Below are 14,324 nucleotides of genomic sequence, written 5' to 3' on the forward strand. Positions count from 1 at the left end.
AACTCTAGTATTAATTTGACAACATGAATTACTATTTTGATTTGGCAATGCAAACTTGGCAATGTGAATTTCAAAGGGGATTTTAGGGGATTTTCACAGTAACTTCATTGCACTGTTAATGTAAGCCTACTTGTGACACCAATAAATAAACCTTAAAAACTCTAAACTTCAAAATTAATTTGGCAGTATGAATTTCTACATTAGTTTGGCAATGTTGATTCCTATTTTAATTTGGAAGTACGAATTCCCACATTAATTTGACAATGAACATGAATTTCTATATTAATTTGGCATTGTGGATTTCCATATTAAATTGGTGACTTGAATTCCCATATTAAGTCAGTGACATGAATTCCTATATTTGGTAGTGTGGATTTCTATACTAAGATTCAACGTCAATTTGAACAGTTGGTATTTTAGTTCTGATGATTTGCACTAATCACATAGAAGTCCCATCAGACACAGGGCACCCTCCCCTTAAAGGCTCGGTAACCTCAGGATCTTCCTCCCACACCAGACTCACCCCCAAGGCCCTTTATCGTTTGCCCTCCACCCCCATGATTCCCTAACCTTTAATTACCCACCCTGACCTGAGACCACTTTTACGCTTGCCTTATCCTCCAGTTCTGCACTTGGGCTCTGGCAGGTTGGTGTAGTTCCTCTTTTCACTGCAGTGCTACTGTTGCAGTGTTTGGAGAGCTGTCAGCCAATCAGATTGGCAGCTCCCTAAGGTGCAACTTCCTCCCGAACGAGGGGCGTAAGTCCCATCTGCAGCTTGTTGGTGGATAACTTGGCTGTGGGGCAGTTAGAGTTGGCGGGATATGTTGCTTGCTGAATTTTAGATAGAGAGAGGCCAGTCCCCAGCATCTGAAATATTCAGGCCCAAGTGCTTGAATGTCCCAAAATTAAACTAAAGTATTGCAGACAGTTTCACAGAGATTGTGGGTGGCAAGATACTTTACAGCAAACTAGCAAGGCCCAACTTTAGGACACCTTGTGCCTTACTGAAGCCTTGTCACCTGGCAATAATTTCACCATCTGCTCTGCTCATAACAGCTGGATTGTTGATGTGGTAGTCACCAAATCACACTTCTATTGCTATCACAATTCCTCTGCCTTCTTTTCCTCCTTTTGTGTACTTCATTCCATCCCTTACTTTTAAAGTCCTATTGTCTGCACCTCCACATGCTCCATTCAAAATTTCCACCTGATATATCCATACACTATCTCTGTGACCCTTCAAGGATTCAACCTCCACCTCAATTGCCTTAATCCCTTCTCTAAATTCCCTGCCCTTTCTAAAATGCTCCCTTGATACAAGCTCTCTAATGTCATATATTCAGGACCACTGCCTCAACTGTGCTAATTACTTCTGTGTATCTGTCACCACCCACATTCAGCTCCTACCAGTATCCCCACGATTTTCTGCACCTGCTTCCCGCTCCTACGAGACACCGTTCCCCGCTCCTACGAGACACCGTTCCCCGCTCCTACGAGACACCGTTCCCCGCTCCTACGAGACACCGTTCCCCGCTCCTACGAGACACCGTTCCCCGCTCCTACGAGACACCGTTCCCCGCTCCTACGAGACACCGTTCCCCGCTCCTACGAGACACCGTTCCCCGCTCCTACGAGACACCGTTCCCCGCTCCTACGAGACACCGTTCCCCGCTCCTACGAGACACCGTTCCCCGCTCCTACGAGACACCGTTCCCCGCTCCTACGAGACACCGTTCCCCGCTCCTACGAGACACCGTTCCCCGCTCCTACGAGACACCGTTCCCCGCTCCTACGAGACACCGTTCCCCGCTCCTACGAGACACCGTTCCCCGCTCCTACGAGACACCGTTCCCCGCTCCTACGAGACACCGTTCCCCGCTCCTACGAGACACCGTTCCCCGCTCCTACGAGACACCGTTCCCCGCTCCTACGAGACACCGTTCCCCGCTCCTACGAGACACCGTTCCCCGCTCCTACGAGACACCGTTCCCCGCTCCTACGAGACACCGTTCCCCGCTCCTACGAGACACCGTTCCCCGCTCCTACGAGACACCGTTCCCCGCTCCTACGAGACACCGTTCCCCGCTCCTACGAGACACCGTTCCCCGCTCCTACGAGACACCGTTCCCCGCTCCTACGAGACACCGTTCCCCGCTCCTACGAGACACCGTTCCCCGCTCCTACGAGACACCGTTCCCCGCTCCTACGAGACACCGTTCCCCGCTCCTACGAGACACCGTTCCCCGCTCCTACGAGACAGATGGGTGCAATAATGGGAAGCAAGTACTGCTAACTGAATAAGCTAGGATGTACTGAAAGGGCCTCACTTGTGTAACTTGAATGATTCAGCGATAAGGTGCCAGCAATGCATTTTCTTTGCTGAGCACATTTATAATACAGTACCGGTGGGTATTCTGACAGTAATCTTTTTATTCTTACTTCGATAGGCTCAGGATTTAAAACGTTGCTTTGCCATCCCTTTATCAACTTGCACTTTCAACTTAAAGGGAAACTCTCCTTCAAGCTGAACTTGCAGCAAAATCTGATCCATTGAATTCACTTTGTGTCTTTTCCTTATCGTGTTAAATGGCAGGTGGATTTAGCAAATATTTAACATGGCAAGAAATTATATCTTCTGTTTTTGGTTAACTTTGATTTTTTTGACTTATTATTGCCATATGTATTAGTATACAGTGAAAAGTATTGTTTCTTGCGTGCAATACAGACAAAGCATACTGTACATACAGTATAAGGATGAGAAGAAAAGGAGAGAGGGCAGAATGTAATGTTACAGCCGTAGCTAGGGTGTAGAGAAAGACCAGCTTGACATATGATAGGTCTATTCAAAAGTCTGATGGCAGCAGGTAAGAAACTGTTCTTGAGTCGGTTGGTACGTGACCTCAGACTTTTGCATCTTTTTTTCCCGATGGAAGAACATAGAACATAGAACATAGAACATTACAGCGCAGAACAGGCCCTTCGGCCCACGATGTTGCGCCGACCAGTTACAAAAACAATGACCCACTAGCCTATACCAATCCCATTTCGTCCATAAACCTATCCAGAGATCTCTTAAACGCCCCCAAACTAGACGCATTTACAACTGCAGCAGGCAGGGCATTCCAATCCCTCACCACCCGCTGGGTAAAGAACCTACCCCTGACATCCGTCCTGTAGCTACCCCCCCTTAATTTAAAGCCATGCCCCCTCGTGCTAGCTTTCTCCATCCGAGGAAAAAGGCTATCACTATCCACCCTATCTAAACCTCTAATCATCTTATATGTTTCAATAAGATCCCCTCTTAGCCGCCTTCTTTCCAACGAAAACAACCCTAGATCCCTCAGTCTCTCCTCATAGGACCTCCCCTCCATACCAGGCAACATCCTAGTAAACCTCCTCTGCACCCTCTCCAACGCCTCCACATCCTTCTTGTAATGCGGGGACCAGAACTGCACACAGTACTCCAAGTGCGGCCGCACTAGAGTAGTGTACAGTTGCAACATTACACTGCGACTCCTAAATTCAATCCCCCTACCAATAAACGCCAAGACACCGTACGCCTTCTTGACAACCTTATCTACTTGATTCCCAACTTTCAGGGATCTATGTACACACACACCTAGATCCCTCTGTTCATCCACACTATTCAAAGTCCTCCCGTTAGCCCTATACTCGACACATCTGTTGCTCCTACCAAAGTGAATTACCTCACACTTCTCCGCATTAAATTCCATCCGCCACCTCTCGGCCCAGCTCTGCAACCTATCTAAGTCTCCCTGCAGACTATGACACCCTTCCTCACAATCTACCACACCTCCAATTTTGGTGTCATCAGCAAATTTACTAATCCACCCAACTATACCCTCATCCAGATCATTAATAAAAATTACAAACAACAGTGGCCCCAAAACAGATCCCTGAGGCACACCACTCGTAACTGCACTCCATGATGAATATTTACCATCCACCACCACCCTCTGTCTCCTATCTGATAGCCAATTCCTGATCCAACTTCCTAGATTACCCACAATCCCATACATCTGCATTTTCTGCAGAAGCCTACCATGGTGAACCTTATCGAACGCCTTACTAAAATCCATGTATACCACGTCAACTGCCTTACCCCCATCCACCTCTTTGGTCACCTTCTCAAAAAACTCAATAAGGTTAGTAAGGCACGACCTACCCGCTACAAAACCATGCTGACTATTTCTAATCAATTCATTACACTCCAAATAACTATAAATCCTATCCCTAATAATTTTTTCTAAAACAAGGTGAAAGAGAGAATATTCGGGGTGTGTGGCGTCTTTGATTACGCTATTGGATTTAGTCATTTTTCAGATGTCCATTCTCTTTTCATCTTTATTCACTAAATTGGATCATTTTGAAATATCCCTTTTTAAACAACTCCTGTGGTTGAACAGAATGTATTTTTTAAGGTCCTGGTGTCTTTAACTGTTTGATGTTTCTCACCTGGATTTGAACCTTTGTAACGCATGATTATTTGCTGTTTTGGGTGGAAGTAAGTTCAAGAAAAGAAAGACACTCATTTACTAGAACTTTTCATGATCTCAGAACATTGCTAAATGCTTTATAGCCAACTATATATTTTCTGAAGTGTAATTATTCTTATAAAGTAGGAAGAATACTTAATAATGGCTAAATGACCCTATTCAAAGACATGCCTCTTCGGGAATTTGAAAATCCCTGGTCCTTTTCATAATTTAACTCCATGCTGTTTGAACCTATTTAGTTGAGGTTGCCCTGTGAGTGATTTTCTGTACCTTGGGAGTAAGAGACTGGTCTTTACAAAATGGAACAGAAGACAAGCTGTATCATAAAGTCATAGAGCAGAGAAGACCATTTGGCTCATCATGCCTGTGATGGCTCTTCAAAAGAACAATCCAATTAGTCCCATTGCCCTGCTGTTTCCCCGTGGCCCTGTGAATGTTCCCTTCTCAAGTATGTGTCTAATTCGCTTTAGAAAGTTCACACTGAATCTGTTTCCACCATCTTTTTCAGGCAGTACATTCCAAATTGGAACAAAAAAGTTTAATCTCTTCTCAGGTTAATGGTAACAAGCAAAAGAACAAAAGTACATTGTTGACCAACACTTCATTGGCCAGACAAAATTGCTCTTAAGTGTCAAGGGGACTGGCAGGGTGAATAGGTGGGGTTACGAGGATAGGGTAGGATTGTTGTCGGTGCAGGCTTGATGGCCTGAATGGCCGCCTTCTGCACTGTAGGGATTCTATGACAGTTATAACAGTTTCTCCCTGTCTACTCTATTAAAATCTTCCTTCGTTTTGAATATCTCTCTCAATCTCTGCTCCAAGGCGAATGATTCCAGCTCCTGTAGACTCTCCACAAAACTGAAATTCTTTGGTTCCAGGGAATGTTTTGGTAAAACTCCTCTACCCTCCAAAGGCCTGGCTATCCTTCCCAAAATATGGTGCCCAGGATTTTGATTTTGATTTGATTTTTTATTGTAATATGTATTAACAGTGAAAAGTATTGTTTCTTGCACGCTATCCAGACAAAGCATACCGTTCATAGAGTTGCATACGCAACTCCAACTGAGCCCTAACCCAGTAAACATACCGCTTGAGAGCAGTGATGACGAGAGAGCTTTCGTATTTACATTGAATTTAAGGAAAATGGTAATTTCTTTCCCTCTTGGCTGCAGCCAACTTTCACTGTGAGGATCTTTTGAGGCTGTACAGAAATCACCGTGGGGCATCACCCTGGAGCACTCAACTGAAAAATGCAGCATTGTATTTAGCCGAAATGCCAAAGACAGTACATCAGGTTTGTTACACTGAGCTCACACGCGCTGACATTTTTGGAATGCTGCGATACGTTGCCAGAAATTACATTACTGTAATTGGACGTTCTGGCAAGAAACTGGTTTTCAAATTGCAGGTTAAGCTACAAAACAAAGTTTGAAGTGAAATGAAGCTCAGCATGAGTTAACCAGCCTTCTGATCAGGGCTATCGTTAAAAAAGCTGGCAATGAGCGCCTTCACTCAGAAACATAACACAGTGGATGATGGAAATCCAAAGGATAACACCAAGAATGCTGGAATTAATCAGCAGGTTTGGCAGCATCCGTGGAGAAAGAAACGAGAGTTATTATTTCTGGTCAATCACCTTTCATCAGTATTGGGAAAAGTCATTGATGTAGTTGGTTTGAGTAAGTATTGTGGGGGTGGAGAAGGAGGGAAGAGCAAAATGGAAGGCCCGTGATGGGGTGGAAAGCAGTAGAGATGGAATGATAAAAAGGAATGATAATGAAACAAGTAAAGAAACAAAATATGCTCCTAAAGGAAAAGGGAAGCATAATTATCACCAACAAAAAACTGGGAATATCGGTATTGGAGCTTTTCTTCAGAGACTAAGCCTTAAGCTGTCTTTCTCAGCTAATACAAAGGCTCATGCAGTGAGTATTCTGCTTAATGATGTTCCTTTATTTCTCAGGCCTGGCTCAACACAGTGAGGGAGGGTGATTTTGGTGGTGATCCAAAATCACACTCAAAGTGAAAAGTATTATAATTAAACAATTTTCAAAAGTAACTTGACTGCCCACTCTGCTCACCCCAGCGGGTGTGAGCCAAACATTATTAGGATGGATTGTTTGCCATGGCCAATAATATTTACTCTCTGACAGCATGGGATTATGTGGGTTCATTTGAAAACCTTTCTCATAGTCTCCTAACAACTCCTTATCGGCCTATTCATTAACTTGTCTTGGATTGCTCGAATTATCTGAAGACCACACAAATAAGGGCTGCATCTGTTGCTGTATTGTTTCAAAGAATGTGGTTCTTTTTACTTGACTAAGTCCTATCATGCCATAGAGCATTGTGCCATTGGTCAAGGTATATGTTTTTAATACAGAATATTCAGAAATACATACTTAATTCTCTAACACTGGTTATATGTGTAACTATGCAAACAGTATTTTTGAAAGATATATTCCAGGCACTTTGTGTCTTTGTTCTACTCTAATTTGTTAATCTTTTAGTCACAGGTTATTCTGAACCCCCTCTCATAATCAGTTATTATAGTCTATGACCTGATATTGCTGATATTGTTCACTTAGTAAGACTGAAAAGCTATAAAATCAAAAGATTACTGCATTTCTTTCAATCTAGTACAGTGCATTTTCTGCTCACAGTGTGGTCACCTCTACAATAGAGAGACCAAATGCGAGTTGGATGAATGCTGTGGTAAACACCTCCGTTCAGCACACAAGCATTACCCTCACCTTCTGGTTTCCTGATATTTTAACCCTCCACGTTGCACTCATATTGACCCCTCTGTCCTTGACTCACTGCGGTGAACCTCAACATAAGGTCAAGCAACAGTGCCTAATCTTTTGATTAGGCACTTTAAAGCCTGATTTAACCCCTCCCTCCCATTTTTTCTACTTTTGTCATTTACACCCCCTCTAGACCCATCCTTATTGTTTCTTTATTTGTTCCGTTACCTTTTTTTTGTCTTTCACCTTTACCCCCTTTTGTCACAGTCGGTCCAGCTTTCAGAGACCTTCTCCATCCCACTCCCTCTATCCTACTTTCTGTACTTGCTTAAAACCTGATTGATCGCTAACTTTCTTCTGTTTTTTTTCTGCACAGATGTTGACTGACTTGCTGAATAATTCCAATATTGTGTGATTTTATTGAAATACGCAACAGGGAAATGTTGGGGAGGGTGGTGGATGTTCAAGGTTTAGTGATAGAATGCCATGGAATGCAGGACATGGCCCAGGTTAGGAAAATTGGACACCTTTGAGGGTGGATTGAAAAAAATTACGAGCTGTGTCTTTGTTGTTCCAATGAATGTAAAGCATCAGAGTAGCCTGAGGGAGTGGATGGAATCAGATTGTGTGGTACAAGCGAATGGTGGTGGTGGTGGGGGGGGCGGGGGGAGGGTGTGTGTGTGTGTAACAAACTGGTGTGTAGCATTGAGTAATAGAATCACAGAGGTTTACAGCATGAAAACAGGCCCTTCGGCCCAACTTGTCCATGCCACCCTTTTTTTTTAAACCCCTAAGTTAGTCACAGTTGCCCGCATTTGGCCCATATCCCTATGTACCCATCTTACCCATGTAATTGTCTAAACGCGTTTTAAAAGACAAAATTTTACCCATCTCCACTACTACCTTTGGCAGGTTATTCCAGATATCAACACCCTCTGGGTGGAAAAAGTTGCCCTTCTGGACACTTTTGTATCTCTCCCCTCTCACCTTAAACCTATGCCCTGTAGTTTTAGACTCCCCTACCTTTGGGAAAAGATATTGATTTTCTTGCTGATCTGTGCCCCTCATTATTTTGTAGACCTCTATAAGATCACCCCTCAGCCTTCTACACTCCAGAGGAAAAAGTCCCATTCTATCCAGCCTCTCCTCATAACTCAAACCATCAAGTCCTGGTAGCATCCTAGTAGCATCCTAGTAATTCTTTTCTGCACTCTTTCTAGTTTAGTAATATCCTTTCTATAATAGGGTGACCAGAACTGTACACATTATTCCAAGTGTGGCCTTATCAATGTCTTGTACAACTTCAACAAGACGTCCCAGCTCCTGTATTCAATGTTCTGACCATTGGTAGAAGTATGGGACAATAAGGAAGGGTTCCAAGTATTCCTCCAATTCTGTCACCTAATTACATTCTCTTAGGCCTTGGCTAAATTTGTTTCAAGCAGCATTTATAGAATTATAGAGTCCCCACAATGCAGAAGGAGGCCATTTTGCCCTTGGCAACTCTTGGCAGACCCTCCTACCCACCATCCCATCCTGTAACCCATGTGTTTACCTTGCTAATCTACATCTTGGACACTAAGGGGCAATTTACATGGCCAGTCCATGGCCTAACCTGCACATCTTTGGAGGAAAGCGGGGCATCAGGAAGAAACCCATATAGACATGGGGAGAAAGTGCAAATTGCACACAGACAGTCATCCGAGGCTGGAATCAAACCTGGGTCCATGATGCTCTGAGGCAGCAGTGCTAACCACTGTGGCACCATGTTGCTCAGCATTGTGGTACAAACGAACTTCAAGGCTTTAGTCACTTATGCACATTGTCACACAAGGAAATAAACATAACTGAGCATTGAAAACCACAAGTTTAGCTCTACTGGCAGCACTGTGGGTTTTAATTTGAACAGATCTGATCCTGCCTGCCTCCTACAAGCCAACCGCGCACACATTATTCAGAAAAGCAAAGGCGCTTGTCTCAAGTGATCAGTTGTCTGCTTGGTGGTGGGTTTGGAAAATGGATTGTCAGCTTCCTCCAGTCCAATGCATGTTCAGTTCATGTGTTAAGCATCAAGTTCCATCTCCTTGAACTCGAGGCCATAACTCCTTGCGACTTCTGACTGATTTAGGAAAACATCCATATTGTTTTTGGAATGTGTATAAAGAGACCAGGTTTTATAATCTTATCATTGCAGAAATTGCCCTGTATCAGTTTGGAGGGTTCAATCTTTGTAGATCTGCAATGTTGCTTTAGCAGACCAAGGGACTGAATGATGAGAGGTCATAGTGGTTACAAAGCTACAATGGCTAAATGACAAGTAAATAAGGAGAAAAGTGTTTCTGCTAGCAGCAGGGTCAACAAGCAAAGAGCACAATGAATATAATTGCCAAGCAAAGATGAGGGTAAAGAGTAAATCTTTTTACCTGTAGCATTTCATGATTCACCATGATGGCAATTATATGAATGTACACTATATCAATTCCCTGTGGCAGGCAATGTTGTAAACCTGGGTCTGTATCAATAAGTTTAGAAGGATGAGGGGGAGAATCTCATTGAAGCTTACAGAATACTGAAAGGCCTGGATAGAGTGGATGTGGAGAAGATGTTTCCATTAGTAGGAGAGTCTGGGATCCGAGGGCACAGCCTCAGAGTAAAGAGATGACCCTCTAAACCAAGACGACGAGGAATTTCTTCAGCCAGAGGGTGGTGAATCTGTGGAATTCATTGCCACAGAAGGCTGTGAGGCCCAGGTCATTCAGTGTATTTAAGGCACAGATGGAGAGGTTCTTAATTGCTAAGGGGATCAAAGGTTACAGGGAAAAGATGGGAAAATGGGGTTGAGAAACCTATCAGCCATGATCGCACGATGAAGCAGACTCGATGGGTTGAATGGCCTAATTCTGCTCCTATATCTTTTGGGCTAAACCTCTAACTGTGTGGTTCATGTGGCCTTCTTCAATAATATCAATAATGAATCAGTGATACTGCCTATGCCTGGGGAAACAATGCAAGTTTTTAAGGCAATGGTGGCTATACCAACAAATTCTTTCCCCCCTAATCTTTTGACATTTTGGGGTCAGTGGAAAGCGGCTTCGTTGAAGGTGTGCACATGCTAATTGTAGAGAATTACATCTGGGGGCGGGGGGGTGGGGTGCAGGGGCAGTACAAGAGGTGAAGGAAGCAGAGGCAGGAAATGAGAATGAACTGGCGGATATTAGCTTCGTGATGAAATGCAGTGCTGATGTATTTAGAAATATTTGCCACTAACCACTAGCTTTTAATGATGGTGTTTATTGTTTCATTGGACCAAATCTGCCATTGTGTTTTAACTAACATGAAATGTTTCAGTATACAGCCTGTTAAAATAGTGATCACAATATCTTCAACAGTGAAGGCAACTATTCAGCCCATCTACAGATGGCCATCTAGAACAATTTTATACTCCCATTATTGCGGTGGATCCAGTTGTTTCTTAAATGGCTCTGGGTTGTCAACTTCACTATTGTATCTGGAAGTTTATTCCAAGTGCCACTCACACTCCATGTGAAGAAGTACTGTCCAGCGTCATTAGTAAATTTACTTTTTAACAGATTCCAGCTTTGTATGTACCCTTGTCCTTCAACTATGCTTTCTACTCTGGATTGATTTTTTTTCATATAACTTTCTCTCTTTACCTATCTCCAAAAGATCAGCAACCCAGTTGCCTCCATTCCAGATTTCTCCAGCTTTTCTTCATGACGAGAATGATCCCAACACTGCAGGCTTAGCTTATTGGCCTGTCTTGGGTTCAGCAATTGAATGCCTCTGTTTCTCAGTGACCAGATATGGACACGAGGGGATGGACTTTTCCCTCCCCTGCAACAGTTTGGAAGGTAGCGAATGAGTGCATGCACAAACCGGTAGATGAACTTCCTGCCATATCCCTGCCAGTCTAAAATTTTACAGGGGATGGGGGTTCAGGTATTGGAGACCTATTGAGATCTTTCAGTGACCATAAGGGCCTCATCCTACCTCCTCCAGTATTTAACCCATGACAGGGGAGAGAACCACACCATGCAGGAAGCCCAGCCACTTTTTAGCAGCCTGCTCTGCTGTCAGGCAGAGGTGGAGCCCTTCTTTTTAGCCCCACTGACCCAATCAGAGGCATTACTACATCATTGCCCACCCCACCTTTTCCCCTGCCATCTTGCTGAGACCTCCAACTCTGGCCTTATCTGGATTCCCCGTTGTGGTTGGATTGCAATCCAACAATGGCCACCGCCTCTGAGTGGCAGGCAGTTCTGTAAGATGGGGCTTCATCCAAAGAAAGAGCTGGAGGTATCACCTTAAAGCAATTAATGCCGCTCCCAGCATCAGATTGCAGTAGGGCAGCCATCCAGATGGTGGGGGGGGACCCCCTGACTTTTAGCTGTGGGACCTTGATGCCCTATAAAACCCAGTCATGGATGTGGTCCATTGAGTACTACAAGGTATAATCCAAACTGCATTCACTGTTCAGTTGCCTGAGATCTACTCAAAGTGGAGCCAGATGCACATCATGATGAGCATTTGCTAGTTCCCATCCTACAGCAGCGTATGGTTTCCAGTCATCATGGATCTTTCTGTCATTGGATGAAACCTCGCTCCTCTGGGACTGTATGATGGTTGGTGTGCAATGGCCACCCCAGGTCAAAAGAATCCACACACAAACACCTTCCACCCAACACCCACCCAAATGAATTTGGGGATCTGTAACACCAGGACACAGCAGCAACAGCCATGAGGGTCACACTGCCATCATATCCTGGGAACTCTGATGCTATACCACAGATGTCACTGCCCTGGGCAAGACATGACTGGCAGGCAAAGGCCAGCATAAAGAACAAGATGGTGGATACATCTTCTTCTGGAAAGAGAAGAACATCATCTGTCCAGGATTGGCTTCACCCTGAAAAACAAATTGGTCATGATGACCTCCCCCTCACCCACGGCTCACCCTGACCCAGAAGCAGCACATCACAGCTATCAGTGCCCGTGCCCTGTCCTGGACGCAATGGATGAGACAAAGGAGATATTTTACTCCAGCTTAGACCAATCGCTGTCCCACATCCCAAAGAGATGAGCTTATTCATCTCAGCGACTTCAGTGTAAAAGTTGGGAGAGACGCAAGTCTTCAGGATGGTGTGTAAGGCAGGGAGGGTGTAGGGAAAACAAACCCCAATGGAATTGCTCCTCCTGAAGAATTGCCTAGAACATGATCCTGTCATAACGAACACCCTGTTCTGCCAGAGGAGCAGTACAAGACTCCATGACAACAGTCCCGCCCCAAGCATCATCATCGTGTGCCAGGGACCCAGGCTTGATTTCAGCCTTGGATCACTCTCTGTGTGGAGTTTGCACGTTCCCTCCGTGTCTGTGTGGGTTTCCTCCAGATGGTCCAGTTTTCCTCCTCAATCCAAAGAAGTGTGGGTTAAGTTGATTGGCTATACTAAGTTAGCAGGGGTTTATGTGGGGTGATGGGGTTAGGGCCTGGGTGAGATTGTTGACGGTGTAGTCTGAATGGGCCAAATGGCGGCCTCCTGCACTGTAGGGATTCTATGATTCTAATGTTCCATTGACAAATCCACAAACACACCTTTTAGTTATAATCTTGTGGTTTCACAGGTGAAGTATTTGGCGAAAACTGATCCTTCTACCCAGGACTTTTATCAGAGAGAGGAAACTTGGGATTAACTTGGTTAATTGTGACTGTTTATTTTTTGGTTTGTTTATGAAGGGAGAGAGGAAATGTATTGCACGCCCAGCCCTTTTCTTTATTTCCCTGTGAACTTGAGTTTGAAAACTCGGTCTAATATTTTTCCCTCCTGGCTCTCCAACTCAAGTAACACACGGTAAGGAGAGAAAAAAAACAAGCAAGTAATCGGGTTACAGGGAGATGACTAAAAATTGCCAGACCCAATTTCTCATTTGAGATTTTCTAAAATTAAAAATAGAAGGAACCCATCTCTCACAGGATATGGTCAGAAAGAAGAATTTGAAAGAGCCAGCATTTTCGGTCTAAGCTTTGACCCATCCTAACCTCTTTCTGCAGCAGTTTAGCTGTACTCCCACATATCTAGTATCTTATTAGTTTGTGTTCTGGGTTGTAGTTGATGTGACGAGTTTGTGTCAGAGGATGCTTACGAATTTTGAACTGTGATCACTCTCTAGCTTAATGTAAACTATATGCTTTAGTTTAATTCATAAAGCACAGTGCAGATGGATCTTATTCAGAACTGAGTTGTCCTGTTTCAGAGAATTTCCTCTCAAATGGAAAATGGAATCTTTGCCTCAGCATGCTACTGCCACTGCTGCCCCTATCCCCACCCCACTAACTGGATGTGTTGCCTAATCCCTGAAGTCCCAGCATTGGCCACAGTCAGATGTTTTTAAGAGAGTTACTGTAATTCAAATGGAGTTTATAAATCTCAATTTAGTGTTTACAAATCTGCATGGAGCAAGCTGAAATTTATTGTCTTGAAATTCCATTCGCTTATTTCTCAATATGGAGGGAAGTTCACTGCAATTTCTCATGCATTCATTTGCAAAACGGGCAAGTTGGAACTTTGCTTCTTTTTAATAACATACTGAACAACCTACATTCATTTGGAAAGCGCTCTCAATATTAGCCTTTATCATAAGTCAGTCTCTTTTAGCATGGTTAGAAGTCCCTCATTATTTGAATTCTGTTAGGACAGCAAACCACTCTTTGCCACTATTCATAATCTCAAGAGTAAGGCATCACCCATTTAAGATCGAGACGAGGAAACATTTCTTCTGAGGGTAATGAATTGGTGAAATTCTTTACCACAGAGAGCTGTAGCGGTTGTGTTGTTAAGTATGTTCAAGGCCGAGTGTGATGATATTGTGCTATTTTGCTGTCCTTTGTTTTTAAGGTGGATTTGCTTTAAGAGGCAGTATTTTGTTACAAGAGTTGATTTGTCTGGTTGATGCAGAGATGCTAAGAATGCAGGCTAATGATTGATTTTAGCTAGGAACGAGTTATTTTGTAGAGTTAATGGATCTTTTGTTTATTTACATT

The 14,324-nt window shown here is 43.8% G+C and overlaps 2 protein-coding genes across 2 annotated transcripts in view; one reads left to right on the forward strand and one right to left on the reverse strand.

Annotated features, from left to right (window-relative positions):
• LOC145354869 (protein cholesin-like) overlaps window positions 1–14,324 on the forward strand; it is a 326,372-nt gene that overhangs the window by 117,482 nt on the left and 194,566 nt on the right. The gene's annotated exons all lie outside the window — the stretch shown is intronic.
• LOC145354867 (uncharacterized) overlaps window positions 1–14,324 on the reverse strand; it is a 30,151-nt gene that overhangs the window by 7,841 nt on the left and 7,986 nt on the right. The window lies entirely within an intron of this gene.

Source organism: Carcharhinus amblyrhynchos, chromosome 18 (genome assembly GCF_965287045.1).
Source record: "Carcharhinus amblyrhynchos chromosome 18, sCarAmb.v2.hapA, whole genome shotgun sequence".
In the NCBI taxonomy this organism is placed as follows: Eukaryota; Metazoa; Chordata; class Chondrichthyes; order Carcharhiniformes; family Carcharhinidae; genus Carcharhinus; species Carcharhinus amblyrhynchos.